The sequence below is a fragment of the Mauremys mutica genome, chromosome 11 (genome assembly GCF_020497125.1).
Source record: "Mauremys mutica isolate MM-2020 ecotype Southern chromosome 11, ASM2049712v1, whole genome shotgun sequence".
In the NCBI taxonomy this organism is placed as follows: Eukaryota; Metazoa; Chordata; order Testudines; family Geoemydidae; genus Mauremys; species Mauremys mutica.
In genome coordinates, this window is record NC_059082.1 from 12,009,584 (window position 1) to 12,025,127 (window position 15,544).

General features: G+C 44.4%; 1 long non-coding RNA gene across 1 annotated transcript in view; it reads right to left on the bottom strand.

The window, feature by feature from the left end:
• LOC123343824 overlaps nt 1-15,178 on the bottom strand; it is a 44,964-nt gene extending 29,786 nt beyond the window's left edge. Inside the window, exons 1-2 of the long non-coding RNA XR_006572375.1 lie at nt 15,085-15,178; nt 10,683-10,911 (exon numbers count right to left, since the gene is read on the bottom strand). This is a non-coding gene — a long non-coding RNA (uncharacterized LOC123343824). The remainder of the gene's footprint in view (nt 1-10,682; nt 10,912-15,084) is intronic.
• Nucleotides 15,179-15,544: the final 366 nt, after the last annotated feature.

The window sequence follows — 15,544 nt, forward strand, 5'->3', positions numbered from 1 at the left end:
CGTATGTAGTCTGGGTGGAAGGGTTAAATTTGATGCAGAGGCCCACTGGACCAGCAGAGTGAAAAGGAGGCAATCCAGAACATAACGCCATTGTGGCAAAGTGATACCTTTATATTTGTCTTCCTACAGAGGCTGATGAGGAAATAACTACCTCAGAGTTACTCTTAAGAGGTAGCAGTAGTGAAAAGGAAGCACTGTTAACTTGAGGGCTGGCGGAGAAATTGAGAAATGAATCTGCAATGTTCATGCAGGCCAGATGACAGTGAAGGGAAGGAAGAGCAGAAGGGCTGAGCTAAGAAAGGAACACTATATATATTTCATTTACTGGGAGGAGGTATCTGATTTATTAATAAAATAATAATAACTTTTTCAAAGCTTCCTATTCTGGGCTGTCGACAATATTGTCATAAGTTAAGCATATAGTTACATGAAAAATAAAACCAGCAGCTTCCCCTCACTCCAAAACCAGAAAATAACCAAATGGAAATGAAATCAACTGCAACAATATTCCCTATGTCCACAAAACATCAGTGTTTACCATGCCTCTTTGACCATCAAAACTTTGTTAAATACGTGAGCCTTTCACAGTAACCTTAAAGCCAACAAATTCAGTTATTCTGGACCAACAGGTGAGGTGATCAAGTTCCAACACTGAAAACCACTCAGGGAAAAGACAGGGCTTGTTGCTCCCACACTTTTATACCAAGAGGGCTCCAGCTTCTGAAACATTCACTGAGCTCAGCTGTACGCTATCACTCAGGCAGAGAGGTGGTTTCAGATATTGTAGGCAGCTTCCAAACCATTAGGGTTTTATGGATGAAAAAAGATACCTTATATTCCACCTGGAAACCAATAGTCAGCCAGTGCCTACCACAGAGAACTGGTCTGGTGTGAGCCCTGGTAGATAAACCACATTTTCTACCAGGTACAGCTCATCTTATGCCATGGTTGGGTCTCCTACCTTGACTAGCCAAGGGCATGTCACGGATTGCCATCGACAAAGGTCAAATAATTTGGACATGATTAGTAGAGTTAGTGCCATCTGAAATTACCTCTCACATTGACCTGTCAAAAGCATCTCAATAACTGGTCTCCTCTAAACAAGACGTAGCTATTAAATACATTGCTTAGAAAAACACCTGGTCATTAACTGGAATATAATTAAATTGTGTCTGAACATTTCAGCTATGAGCTTCTCCGCCTACTGCATCTTTAAAATTCTAGGAGTCTGCTGGAGGCAGCTGCCAGCACTGTGTGCAGTGCAGCAGTTAATGCAGCATTTTACAAAGACCGTGCTCATGGAGACATTACTTTGTTCTTCCTTGTTTTGTTGTTTTCCTTTAATTTAAAATAAAAGCCATTTGGACTGAAGGCATAGGGTTTGCATCCGAAGAAGTGGGTATTCACCCACGAAAGCTCATGCTGCAAAACATCTGTTAGTCTATAAGGTGCCACAGGATTCTTTGCTGCTTCTACAGAACCAGACTAACACGGCTACCCCTCTGATACTTGGCATAGGGTTACTCTTTGGATAGGAAGGAATGTAATATGAATTCCAGCAGTGACAATAGGATCAAAGCCAAAAGAGAACTCAGAGAATGTGATGAAGCAATTAAGAGGTTTCATGGTTAAATATAAGAATAAACGTCCAAAACTGAAATTTCCATGAACAGATGTGTGTCTCTTATCAACACTGTCTCACAAAATGGCTTCTGCCTCTGCACTCTCCTAGAAATGTAAAGTGTCCAGCCCTCAATCCCCCAACTTTAACTTTTTTTTTCCTTTGCTTTGCTTTCATTTCATTTCATTTTTCCTCTTTACACTGAGCTCCAACAGGGACTCGTGACCGGAAGCCCTTTGCAAGGCTGCATCCTGCTAAATGCAGACATGGCAAGAAGCGTTCAAAGTTCTTCTTTTTGCAAGCTGGCTTGTCTTCAGATCAGGCTAGCAGGTTTCAGTAGTTTGAAAATACCCCGAATGGTTTCACACCCTGTCATTTTCAAATAATCAGGAACATGGTGAACGGGTGTGTGGAGTGCTGTTCTAATCCACAGTGGTATGCAAAAACCACACTGAAATGACAAGTATGGTGATCTCTTGGGAAAGAAAGCTGCTGATTCAGTCAATATCATTGAGCTCTTCCCCTGTAGAATTTTCTACCTCCAGCTCCCAGATATAAAAGGACTTTTGTGTAATGTACTGAGCTGTAGTACTAAGGGATTCTGTATACTGTACTCTGTAGTATTTGGTTTCTCACTACACCACTTGTTTTTATAATGTGGGGGAGGGGAAGGGAAGCTGCTTTTAAATAGGGTTGCAATAATCTGTTGCAAAAGACTGGCGCTCTCTGAGCCAATTAGTTCTGAAGGTAACCATTTCACTGCAGGAGAACCTGAGTGCAAGGGACAGAATCAAGGAGATTAGGGACAGAAAAGACCACACAGTGCAACTAGTCTGTCCATCTGCCAATGGAGGATTATTCACTGTAGTACATTTTTCTACTCTACTGCATTGTCTAATCTACTTTTAATATTAGAACTGGTAATTGAAACCTGCTGCTGCTAAGTAAGTGGTGTAAAAAAACAAACCTTCATACAAAGGTGTTTGAAAAAAAGCTACATCGAGAGTTGATAAACTAGATCTCTTTTAGATTCGTCTCAGGTTCTATGCCAGCTTCTGCTGCAGACCCAGGAGAGTTGTGACCCCTGGAAACCCCCTGCAGCAGGAAGCCTGCCAGTAGGGAGGCTGGGTTAGTGGAAGGCAACTGCAAGTTCTCCGCCACTGGGAGCAGTGAGTTACTGGCTGGCAATGGGCAGGGAGGTGACAAGGCAGAGGCAACCAGGGCATGTACTGATTCAGTGCATGCCCTCAGAAACCTCCCCTGGCAGGGCTGCTATGGAGACTGCACTATAACTTTAAGCTGGTCCCCTACAGAGCTAGTAAACTGAGGGATGGAACGCTCAGTGGCTTCCCTCTGAGGCTGTGTGTACACTAGGAGCGCTTTATAGGAATACCAGTATACTATACTGGCAAAGTGTTCCTAGTGTGAATGCAGCTATCCCTGTATAGTAAAACTATCCCCACAAGTACTGGTAAAGAATCTGCCCGTATAACTGCATCTCCACTATGGTCTTCTGCTGGAACACCTATATCGGCCTGCAATCACACCTCTTCACACCCTTGACCGACATAGCTATGCTGGCAGAGGTCTGTAGTGGAGACACAGCCTGAGTACATACCTCCTCATAGCCCTTGGGGCCAAGCCAGGGCACGAAGGCATAGTACAGACATCCCTGCACAGGTTTTGGTGCTCCACACTACTTATATAAAACTAGATGAATATGGTCACAAGTTTTTAACTGCACTCCATGGCACCGTTTGTTTGCAATCATCTTTTAGGGCCACACGAGGCCTAGATTGTGCGTGTCCCTGCATGGGTGCACAAGCTGAGGGAAGAGGGTACAAGGAACCTTCCCAACCTCCCATTCCTCTGCAGAGGCAGTCACAATATGGCTGAAAAGCACAGAGACTTTGAGCCCAATTCACCAAATCCCTTGCATCTTGTGTGCTATTTACACTGATGCAAAGTAACGGTTCCATTCTGATCTAGTAGGGTTTTACATGCATTTTTATACTCACTTCGCATTGGAGTAAATGAATACACAAGAGATGGAGCAACGGTGAATCAGATCCTTGGTGAGACTAACAACACTAGCAGTACTAGCCTCTCCAAAGAGAGCAGAGAGGGGTACAGTGAAGACAGGGTCACCATGCTCTATTGCACATTACTGACTAGCTACAGTGCATATGCGGGGCACATACTGCACCCTGTTAAGGGATGACGAAGCTGGCACTGCAGCGTGCATTCCCTAGGAGGAATTGTGGCTGCATTAAACTGTATGTTTCAATTCAACCCCAGAACTGTGGAAAGGAAAAATATAGTGCTAAGAAAACAGATTATTTAGGTTTGTGAGCTGAGCAGAGCTCTGGCAGTACAAGAGCTCTCTTGTTTCCACAGCCTCCCACAGCTGCACTCCTAAATATATCCTCTACAGAGAACTGCATTTCTCCACCTCTCTCTCAGACCAATCAGATTTTCACAAACGTCAGGTTCCCTAGGGATATGCAAGCAGCCAGCCACAAATGCCCTAGTTACAGGACCTTGTGTAGGATGGAAGAGACTAACACGTCTCCATCAGAATGAAATTGTTACGGACACAGACTATTTCAAGAGGGAATGTGTGCAGATGATTGATAAAAACACACAGTAGCTTTCAGAGTGGTAGCCGTGTTAGTCTGTGTCAGCAAAAAGAACGAGGAGTATTTTAGAGTACTTTATGGCACTTTAGAGATTAACGAAAATTTATGCTCAAATACATTTTTTAGTCTCTAAAGTCATTTTTTAGTGCCACAAGTACTCCTTGTTCTTTTCACATAGTAGCTTGTTATTGATACACGATATTGATAATGATGGGGTCCAGTTACTTACTCATTTTAGCCCATCCATTTGCATGCAGCCTGGATCAGGAGCTGAAAGTTATTCTCATTTGATGATTGTTCACTGGCCTATGTGAAAAGAATTCATGCATCTCAGGCCAGTTGCCAGCAGACAAGTGTCAGCTCAACCGCCAAAGAGGGCACTAACTGTCCACCACAGATGGCAATCTTAGCTGAGATGTACCTTAAGGATGGAATGAGACAGAATTCCTATTTCAACCTTGGAAGTAGTCTGTGGCACATTGAGACAATCCTGTGATCTGGAGAAAACTTGCCCGATGGCTACCCATGCTGTACTACTGTGTACTACCTGTTCTGGGCATAAAAGGAGGACTGTAGTCTCCAGAGATGTCAATTTAGTGCCTTTCAGAAGCACTACATTCATATAAAATGTACAGATGCTTTCTAAGGTTATGGGCCTGCTGCTACTCTTTGCTCCATGGAGTGGAGAGAAACTCAGGCAAACAGCAGGCAAATGTGCACAGGAGCATGGAAAGAGGGGAAAGACGTGTATGTGGCGTGCTGCCGCTTTACCGCAGCTACTTATCCATGAGATAATCATCTCTGTTCATCTGAGCCTTCACACAGGAGGAGATAATTCGCTGGGCTGAAGGTGTGAGGGGACCAGAGAGAAACATTCTAGGTCAGTGTTTCCCAAAGTTGGGATGCCGCTTGTATAGGGAAAGCCCCTGGCAGTCGGGGTGGTTTGGCCTGGAGCAGCGAACCGCGGCCAGTGGGAACCGCAATCAGCCAGACCTGCGGACGTGGCAGATAAACAAACCAGCCCGCCAGGGGCTTTCCCTACACAAGCGGCGTCCCAAGTTTGGGAATCACTGCTCTAGGTAGTAGGCAGACCAGTGTCATTGCGGATGTTAATGTTGTTCATTGTGTTTTTTTCTTCTTTATTGTTTCTGTATACCGTCTCCTCCCTCATGTAAAGCCACAGCCCAAGGATCAAGGGCAGCACAGCCACTAAGCCAGCTGTGCTGCTAGGGGAGGAGAGGGAGCCCAGGTGTGCATGGCCCTTTGGATGAATGCACCAAGGCTGAATTTACACGGGATTAAAGTGCTTCCCTCCTGCCCCTTCTGTGCTGCCCTCCAAATTTGTAATAGAGTCTTGTTGCATCCTTTTATCAATTAGATCATAACTTCTTTGGGGTAGCTAGCACCAGGTGTTTCAATCCTGAGAGCCTCTGAGCACTATTGCAATACACATAATAAATAAAAGGAAAAAGGGCCCTTTGTGACACAGTTAATTCTGTGACTCAAATTAATACAGGAAGAAGGACCCCTGGTGAATTTCCTCCGCCTGCCTGCTTGGATTAGACTCCTCCCATTCTTTGCCTCTTTCCCACAGAAGTCCCTGTTTCTTCACCGCCTTGTGCTCATTTTAGCAACAAAGTGAAATTGAAAGAATCTGGTCATTTCCTAAAGCGTCCCCTCTGCCCCCTTGAAAAGGGAGCCCAGCTGGGTATACCTTGCAGACAGGACTAGCTGGAAACAGATTTAGCCACCTCATGCATGATCTTAATGCCTGGGATTTTTAGGTGTTTTTTCTTCCTGCAATCTCAATGCTCAGATATTTATCAAGCATTCAGATCAGAACTTTAACCACAGAACATTTTGCAACAACAAAACACTAAGTTCATACGGGAATGACTGTGCAGCCCACATGACTTCTGTGAAATAAATATAAATAATAATTATATGGGAAGGCCTAGTGGACATTTTAAAAAAAGTAAATTTCTCACTCTTTTAGGTAGCTGCAGATCACAAATCACCAGAGTATCTAGTTGCCAAATGGCAGTAGAATGAAACTGGTTGAAGACTACAAAGTAAGTTCTATTTTCATTCTTATTGGCCAAAGTTTTCAAATTTAGGAATCTAAAGGTAGGCGTCTAAATCCATATTTAGGCCTGTAAATGAAATTGGCCTGGTTTTCATATGTGCTGAATAATCACAATTTACGCTGAAATAAACAGGAACTTTGGGGTGCTTGGCACCTTGAAAACCAGGTCATTGATTTAGGTGCCTATATGTGGATTTAGGTGTCTAACTTTAGTCAACCAAGTCTGAAAATTTTGCCTGTAGGTTTTGATTGTACTCCAATGGCTTTTTTTAAGTTATTGCTTCCTTCCTCACTCTTCTGTCCTTTTCTCTCCTCTGGCCCCTTCCTTCTTTCTACCTACTTTTCCTCCTCTTTGTTCCTCTCAGCTTTGTTAGGGCTCTGTTCCAATCTCGTTTAAGTCAATGGAAGCAGGACGAGGCCCTTACTGTGAGTAGGTTTTTGCAGAAGACACTTTTAATTCCTTGCTGTTATGGCTTTACACAGCAATCAGGGAGGGCTGCATTCAGGAACAGACTGAATGAGGAGGCCTGTGAGCTGTACAGAATATTTCCAAGTGGAGCTGAGCACACTCCTGGACCTCACTGCCTGCTGGCCACTAGTACTGGATCAGAACATTCATTTTGCCCATCCCTAAGGCCAGGGAGAATATTGGCGCAGATGTATTTCCTCTTTTGGAGGAATCTGTTGGCTGGACTGCCCCTGTAGCAAGCCATGTAGGCAAAGCTGTCGCGGTATACTGTGACTTCTAGGAAGACTTACATCTTGCCCTCCCACCTAGAGGTAAACACAGAGGTCCCTCCCTATTGGAGGGATAGGGCGACTGTTGGAAAATAGGCTAAACTGGAGGTCTTCATGCTCCTTCCTCCCCCCAAAAAAGTGCTTCTGAGTTCTTACATGTAACTCTGACATGAGCTGCGGGCACTCAGGTCTGCAGGCACCTTCTGAAAAAGACCATAGATTCCTAGACCAGTGTTTCCCAAACTTGGGATGCCGGTTGTGTAGGGAAAGCCCCTGGTGGACCGGGCCGGTTTGTTTACCTGCCGCATCTGCAGGTCCGGCCGATTGCGGCTCCCACTGGTCGTGGTTCGCTGCTCCAGGCCAATGGGAGCTGCTGGAAGCGACACAGGCCGAGGGACTTAAATGGCAGGTAAACAAACCGGCCTGGCCCGCCAGGGGCTTTCCCTACACAACTGGCGTCCCAAGTTTGGGAAACACTGTCCTAGAGGAACAGCATATTTAAGGAGCTATCCTCTCCCCAGCTCTCTGACTGGAGAGGGCCCTGCTTGCAGCAAAACCTTCACAGGGAGATAGGATCTGGGATGCCCACAGGATAAAGTAAAGTGGTCCACAGTAAGGGCCATGAAGCTTCTCCATAACCCAGCTCCTCTGCAGCCCTACAGGATTGAGGAAAGTGGGTGAAGGTGAGCCAGGGATATAGCAGATTAATCCACTGCTGTGCAGAGCCACTAGTTATTGAGTGGAGGGCGCAGTAGCAACACTAGGGGTGATGCAGTCTGGAGGTTACAGCAGGGCAGGGTGAAAGAGCAAAGGAAATTTAAACAGTAGGTGGTTTGAAAAAGAACCAGAATCCTTCCACTGTGAACTCAGCTCCCAGATGTTGGGTATCAAAGGACCATTAGGAGATTGAAGACAGATTATTTTTGGTTCCTCTCTCTTAACCTTCTAAGACTATTCTGTTTTTATATTTGCAAGTTGTTAAGATTTTAAACAGGAACATCACTATGGGGAGAGAGCAGCCCCCATTAATACATCCTGTGCTCTACAGGACAGGAGCCCTGATTCCTGAGGACATATAGAGGCTGATCTACAGCATAGAGACTCTGCTTCACTGGATGATGAGTGGGAGCTCTGTATATCAGGAAATGTAGCCAGCAGACCCTATGTGAACATCCTAAGGTCCACTGGACAGCATGGACTTCCCCGGACGTCCATGGATCCTCTTCAGTGGACCTTACGTCTATTTTTTAAAAATAAGGAAATTACCACCCACCAAAAAAAAATAACCCTTCATTTAGGCAAGGAAGCTAAGATTGCAGGCACATAGCAGCAGTTGGAATGCATATTACTGTTAAAAACATTGGCATTATAAAAACAAACGTAAGAAGCCCAGGAAATTCAAAGCTAAGGTTGTACTTCTCAGGCAAGGCACTAACTGAACCTACCACATTCTTAGCTGCCCAAAAAAGAGAAGCAAAATCTTTCCCGGGCAGACCTGAATATCAGCATTCCATTACACAGAACAAGGCCTCAGGAGGTGCCTGCAAGCTGAGTGGTTGTTACGCTCTAGCTCTAGTAGAAATGGAACTGTGATAAACTTACTTCACAATGCGACAATCCTTCATGACCATCTGACCTTGGCTTTGTTTATTGGTAACGAATTGTTTAAAGAGCTCATCTGTTTAATTATGAACATATAATAAGAAGAGGAATGGCACCTTTAACCATTGTTATTTGGGGACCAGATTCTGCCACCCTTGGTTGCTCACTGGCATTTTTTAAAGCTTGATGCAAACACACAATAGCGAACACATTTTAAAATCCTGCTGTAGACAGGACATATTGTACTTTTAACATGTGTTATATCTAATTGAGTTGAACCAGACACAATATAAGGTAAATAAGGTGCAAATTGCTAACATTCAGGGTAATGAACAATTTACCAACGGAGATGATGGATTCTCCAAAACTTGAAATCTTTAAATCAAGGTAGGATTATCTTTCTAAAAAATACACTACAACACAAACAGAAGTTATGAGCCCATGAATTATTGGGTGAGATTCTCTGGGATGTGTTATGCAGGAGATCAGATTAGATTATCATAATGTTCCCTTCTGGCCTTAAAATATACCAATGTATGAATTGTAGAGTGGATCCTAGGGTTTACATTGACCATCAGATACATGATGAAACTACAACCTGTCCTGGTTATACTAGGATCATATGCTAGTTAATACATTTTAAACATACACCTGTTTTTTCCCTAGTGTGAACAAAAACTAAGGGCATGCTGCTGTAGTGCTGTAATGTAGGTTCTTCCTACATCAATCGAAGGGGTTTTTCCATGGATATAGATAATAAGTGTAGATGGTGGTAGCTAGGTTGACAGAAGAATTCTTCCATTGACCTAGCTGGATCTACACAGGGGGTGATGTCTGCTTAATTAGTGTGCAATGGGGTGTGAATGGGGTCACCCAATGGGGTGGTTCCCTGTTGCTCCACGGTTATCACCAGGGGTCCAATTAAGGATGGTAGTGTTTGGCTGCACAGGGAGATAACCTCACTGCATGGCAGATGCAACCTAGAGTGTTAATTGAGGAGTATAACACAGGGGTAAGGATGGAAGTGTCAGGCTTCTGAGGAGGAAAAAAAAGCACATTCCAGAGATGGAATGCAGGTCTGTGAGAGTCAGGAAATGGCTGTTTCCACAGTGCTGTGTGCTATATCATGAGCCTAGCAACAGGGAACAGAGAAAGCATATGGGTCTGATTCTCCATTACCCTACCAGTGTCAATTTTACACCATTTTACTTTGCAAATGTCTACACAAGGTGGACAGAAACAGAGAATCAGGCTCCTTGGTTCCAAATATTATCTCAAGTAACCTGTTTATGAAGTTACAGAACTCCAAATATAATCCCTGTTTATTAAATGGGTCCAGTAGGACTGGAGGAAATCCAGGAGATTTTGTTTGACATGATCTGTTGATGTGCCCAGCCTGCAGGAGGAAGCATTATATCATTATAATGGCAAGCGGACGATAGAACATCGATATACTCAACTATTTCTTTGTTTTAAGATGTGAAAAATTGTCCCAGCTGATAGGCTTTTATTAATATTATGGAGTAATTCCTGATGCTTGTTACACTTTGGCTGCTTGGGAAACTTCAGTGGGGCATCATTTGTCCTCTGCCTTCAGCATGAAAACAGAATTCAAATCCCTTCTTGGAAACAAAGGTGCTTCCCAGGAGCCTGGCTTGCTGCCTGCATACCAAGAGCCGTAGCCAGGCAACAGCAAAAAGATCAGTGCTTGAGCCTCACCCATGATGCATCTGCCTTTTAAACAATTCCTGCCACGTAGGCAAGACTGCAGGATAATGGAAAATCACTGCAGGGTTTTTCTTAAAGGGCAAGTGTTCCTTTTCGAGGAGGCTACTTCTCCACAGTCTGCTTTCTAGCACTATGAATGCAAAGGTTGTTTTCCTATCAGAAAATCTGCAGTGCATCATTAGTACGATATATGTCAAATAGAGGGAGGCGTTATTCATAGGATTTTTCCAATAACTTTGTTAATAAAAATATTAGGCATCGAGCTAACCTGTGGCGGGTAGCTGAACTTCCAAAAGCAAGAGGTGAACAAATGAGAGGCTGCCTTTATAAATCTGCTTTCAACGCTGACTCCAACATGGCTCCGCTTCAAGTGACGCAGTTAAAATTAATCAGGAACTGAAGCCAAAAAAAACCTCTCTCTAGCTCTTGGCAGGCTCAGCATTCAAATGGCTGCTGGATAAATCTCTGAGCGTTCTGTCTGTAGCAAGAAAGGATACCTAAAAGAAACAACAGAGCAGCTTTACCAGGCATGAGAAGTGATGTACTGGACAACAGCTATTTTAAAAAATTTTGCCCCAGTTTGATTAGCTCCGTTTTCTAGCATAGGGTGAATTATTTCTCAAGATTGTCTTGTGTCTGTCTGTCTTCAACGGTATGTCTAATAACACACACATAGTTCTGATGGGCAGTTGCTACAAAATTTAATTTTATTACAGAATTAAACCACCATCCAGACTGGTCTCTTGCTTTTTGTAATTCAAAAATCAGGTTTTATAGTTTGGCAGACCTTCTAATTTGGAAGGAACCTCTTTACCATGCAGGGTTTAATAGAAGCTACCCTCACAGAGTAACCAGAAGGTGGATAAAAAGACTGTGTCAGTTTTACACAAACAGTGCTCTTTGTGCACCTCAGAATCAGTTCCTGCACCAATTACACATTGCAAAAATAATTTCTGTGTGATTTCTATTCTTTCACTTCTTTGATGCTGAGCTCCTTGGATTTAGTCTGAGTATGTTCTGATCTACTATCATTGGCTATCTTATCCTGAAGCCCTACTGAGACAAATCTTTTCCACCCATCCCTTGTGTGCTTGGAAGTAACATCAGAGATTAACATTGATGCCTTTACCAGGATGCGTTCCTTTTTCTGTGCAGGTGTTGCTCATGCTGTGTGGCAATCCGGGCGGCTAGCTAACATTCTTTAGTAGGAAGCCATGCTTTGTGGCCTTGAATGTCAAGTCTCTTGCAGTTCTGGGAGTCCTTGGCCAGATCATGCTATGCTGGCAGCTCCTCAGAGAAATGATCTTTGATCTTACGCCATTCCCTGACATGCTTTTCGTCCAACATCACTTTTCAATGCGTCTGCCTCTGCCTGTTCCTTTTGTTTGTCTTACCATCGATATAAATTCTAAACCAAAAGCTATGCACTTTGTTATGCCTGGAAAGGAAAATAAAGGCCTTCCCGGTGAGATGGGGGTTTGTATTATAGAAGTCACCCTTTCTCTCTAAATTGCTCTCTTTCCTCTCTTTCTTTTTTAAATAGAAGCCACTTTTGTTTTGAAGCTGCCCTCAATGTAAAATGCACAGGGGAAAGTAATTGCATTTAATAGAAACTGGCCTCTTTTTGTAGTTGCCTTCAATATTAAAGTCCTCAGGAGAAACATAATTAGAAGCTGCGACTTCTAAACAAAGACATACGGTAACAGCAGTTGCTGCCTGGTTGCTATCTAGGGATCTTTTGGAACTGCTTGGAAAGTGAAACTCGATAGATAAGCCACCTCATGCGAAATGTAAAGGGCTCTGGTTTCTAACAACTCTTCTGAAAGCTCTAAAAAGGAATTATGAGCCTCTTACAGTACAGAAGTCCCACTACAAAGATTCCTCTAAAAGAACCTACTAGTGTGCCCACCAGCTGGTAGCAGATCATTCCGATCAATTGATTCTGATCTTCACAGTTTAACAGTTTTGCAGTCAGGGGCGGCTCCAGGCACCAGCGCTCCAAGCGTGTGCTTGGGGCGGCAAGCCACTGGGGGCGCTCTGCTGGTCGCCGCGAGGGCGGCAGGCAGGCTGCCTTCGGTGGCATGCCTGCGGAAGGTCCACTGGTCCCGCGGCTTCGGCAGACCTCCCGCAGGCAAGTCGCCCAAGGCAGCCTGCCTGCCGTGCTTGGGGCGGCAAAATGTCTAGCGCCGCCCCTGTTTGCAGTTATGCAGTAATGTTTAATGGTGGAACAGGCTGGTGTCTGAGTGGGAAGTTCTTCTCCGAGTGCTTGCTCGTATCCATTCCAGTTAGGTGTGTGCACGCCGCGTGCACGTTTGTACCGACGAACGTGCACGCGGCGCGCGCACACCTAACTGGAATGGATATGAGTAACACATCTCGAAGAACAACAGTTACAAAGGTGAGTAACCGTCTTTTCCCAGGCTTGCCCCAGTCACTGTGTTCCAAGAGTAATCATCCCTTCCTCAGTCAGAAGAGTGGGATTATACTTGCCCTGTATGTAGCTGTAGGTGGGATTTTCTGTCGGCGTTCCAGGGCCATGAGAAGGGAGGCAGAAGGCAAAAGGCCCAGAGTTTAATAAATACACAGACACAGTGGAATTGAACTGAAAGGCGTCTCAGCTTTATTAGGGTTCCTTGTTTACTAACACAGTCCAGTTTTCCAAACATCAGGTATTATTTTCACAGGAATGTGGATAACTTTGAGAGCCCCAGCCTTAGCTACCGACTGTCCTCTCTCTGAGCCCGGTCATAGAAGGTGCCCTAGCTAGATCTAACATGTCCTTTCTCTCTCTGGTCATTATTACCCAGGAAGCAGGAGGAGCTAAATGTAAATTCCTTCTATGAAGCCAGGCTCACAGGGTGGAGAAAGGTAATTCTGTTTTGTGAAGGATTTTGACATTTGAAATTTGGTTTCACTCTGGAATGAGAACAAAACATTTCCTCTGCAAAAGGGAATGGAATGCCTGGCTAGCAGGTTTTGAAAGCTGCCTGGAAGGCAAAGTCCCATCAGACCCCTGCCTCGCTTGCTGGGCATTTGTGCAAGCCAATTGGGATCTCAGGGTTTGAATAAATCCCAAAGCTCTAAATGAAACATAAAAAAACTGCTGAATTCTGACCATTTTTACCCCAAGCCTTAAAGGAGCCCACGTTCTCTCAAAAGCTGGCTTAGGTTTCTGTATCTTTAAAAGGAGGATGACAATATTGTTGGGATCAGAGGTGTGTGTAGCTTAATAAGTGTTTGAAGTAGTATTAGGTCTACAGATGAGAGGTTTTATGTATAGTTAAATGCCAAGGGATTGTGACTAGAGCAGAAGCATTCCATGCAATAAGAGATTTTTCTGAGATCTGGGCACCTTGTGTCTGACTCTAGATTTTGACCCAAATTCACTGTGTGGAACTGCAGTAGATTTGCCTCTTGGATTGTAAATCACGTGGCTCATGTCATGACGTGTTGCAGTGTGGAACAAATGCACAAAAGGGAAATATAACTACTGTACCTCAAGCAATGCGGCCGTAAATTCTTTGAAGACCAAAGCATTATTGACAAAATCATCCAGCCTTTGTTTCCTGGCCCCGTGAACAGCATTTCCTCCCACACAGACTGAAATGGGCGTTTTCATGAAGAGCATAAAGGGATATCTCTCATATTGTGTCCCCACAGGCCAAATGCACCCCAGAAAATTGTCACATGTTAAATTCAGGGCTGGCACACGGCTCTGTCTGTTGAACAAGCACATGGGATAGGATAGGAGGACAGTGCATAAATGAGAACTGTCTTTAGACAAAGAGAATTGCTATATAAGCTGGGGCAGTTTCAACTTACTCCTCTTCTGTGTATCTCATGTACCAGGTGTTCAGTATTAATAAATCATGCCCAACCCTTTTAACCACATCCTGTGTATTGAATACCCGTTGCTTCCACAGTATTGCCCTGGCTAAGCAATACCTTGGGCCCTAGCCTGCAGTCGCACTGAAGTCTGTAAGAGTTCAAAGGGAGCAGGCTTGGACTCTGTGTGTTTATTTTTCGGTTAAGAGGTTATTTTTGAAGAGTCTGTGCATCAAGCCTGCCCAGAGATCAATTACACATAATCTGCCAAGTCTCCTAGGGCCGTGTCTGTCTTTAGCAGGCTTGCCATGCAGGTGAAGTTGTGTCAGCACTTCTATTAAAGCACCTTTCTCACCCCACCCCGCCCCCTGCACTTCCAGTGTTAGTATAAATGGGCTATAAAAATCCACTCCCAGATGAAACATACAAGATCTGAGCCTGAGAACGCTCACTGGTTTAAGTAATCCTTGGTAAAATACATCCGGCTGGGTTTTTTTTTAATTATTAATTTAAAAAAAAGGGGGGGGAGGAGATAACAGGCCAAATCCTGCAGTTAAAGATCAGCTACTGTACGTTCAACTAAAATGACTTAAGGGTTTGGTTTTTTTAAGTATCAATGGCGGTAGTATTGACCTGCACAGAACCACAGCTGCACAAGAATCACACACTAAAAAAGTGCCCATGCGCGAGCCCAGCAAACTAACTGCCCTCTGGGAGGTTGTAGTTCTAGACTGTGCCTTATTCCGTGCCTCTAGGACAACAGGGGCTGGGAGCACTGTATCTCACTTCCTGAGGCTGCTTAGTTTCAGCTCTTACATTGATGACGCATTGTTGTTCTTACTCACCTCTCATCTCAACAGCCAACCTGTCCTCTGCTCTGTGGTGTCCGACTGCAGGCAGAGGCTGTAGCCTAGGGAGCATTTCCATGCCAACACTCATGCAGCAGTAGGGGAGGATTCCAACCTCGCACTTGGAAGTGCAACAGCTACCATTCTGTGCAGTGCCCTCCGTCCCCAAGGGTAGCTAGAGGATATGGATAGGGCTGCAGCTGGGCAGCCCACATGAAGCCATCCCAGCCTGATTCATCCTTCCCTCTGCTGGCATTACAGCTCTTGTCAATAATGCATGGCGGGCACCACTCTATTTCCCCTCTCCCCAGCATAGCTCATACCACCTGGGGCAGGAATTTGTCCTGTTTCAGGAATAGCATGCGTCAGCTGCCCTGGATCATTTAGTTGATCAGGTTAACTGCACTGCCATTAGTAGAATCTGGATTAAAATAAGTATTGTCTACCTTTGGCTGCT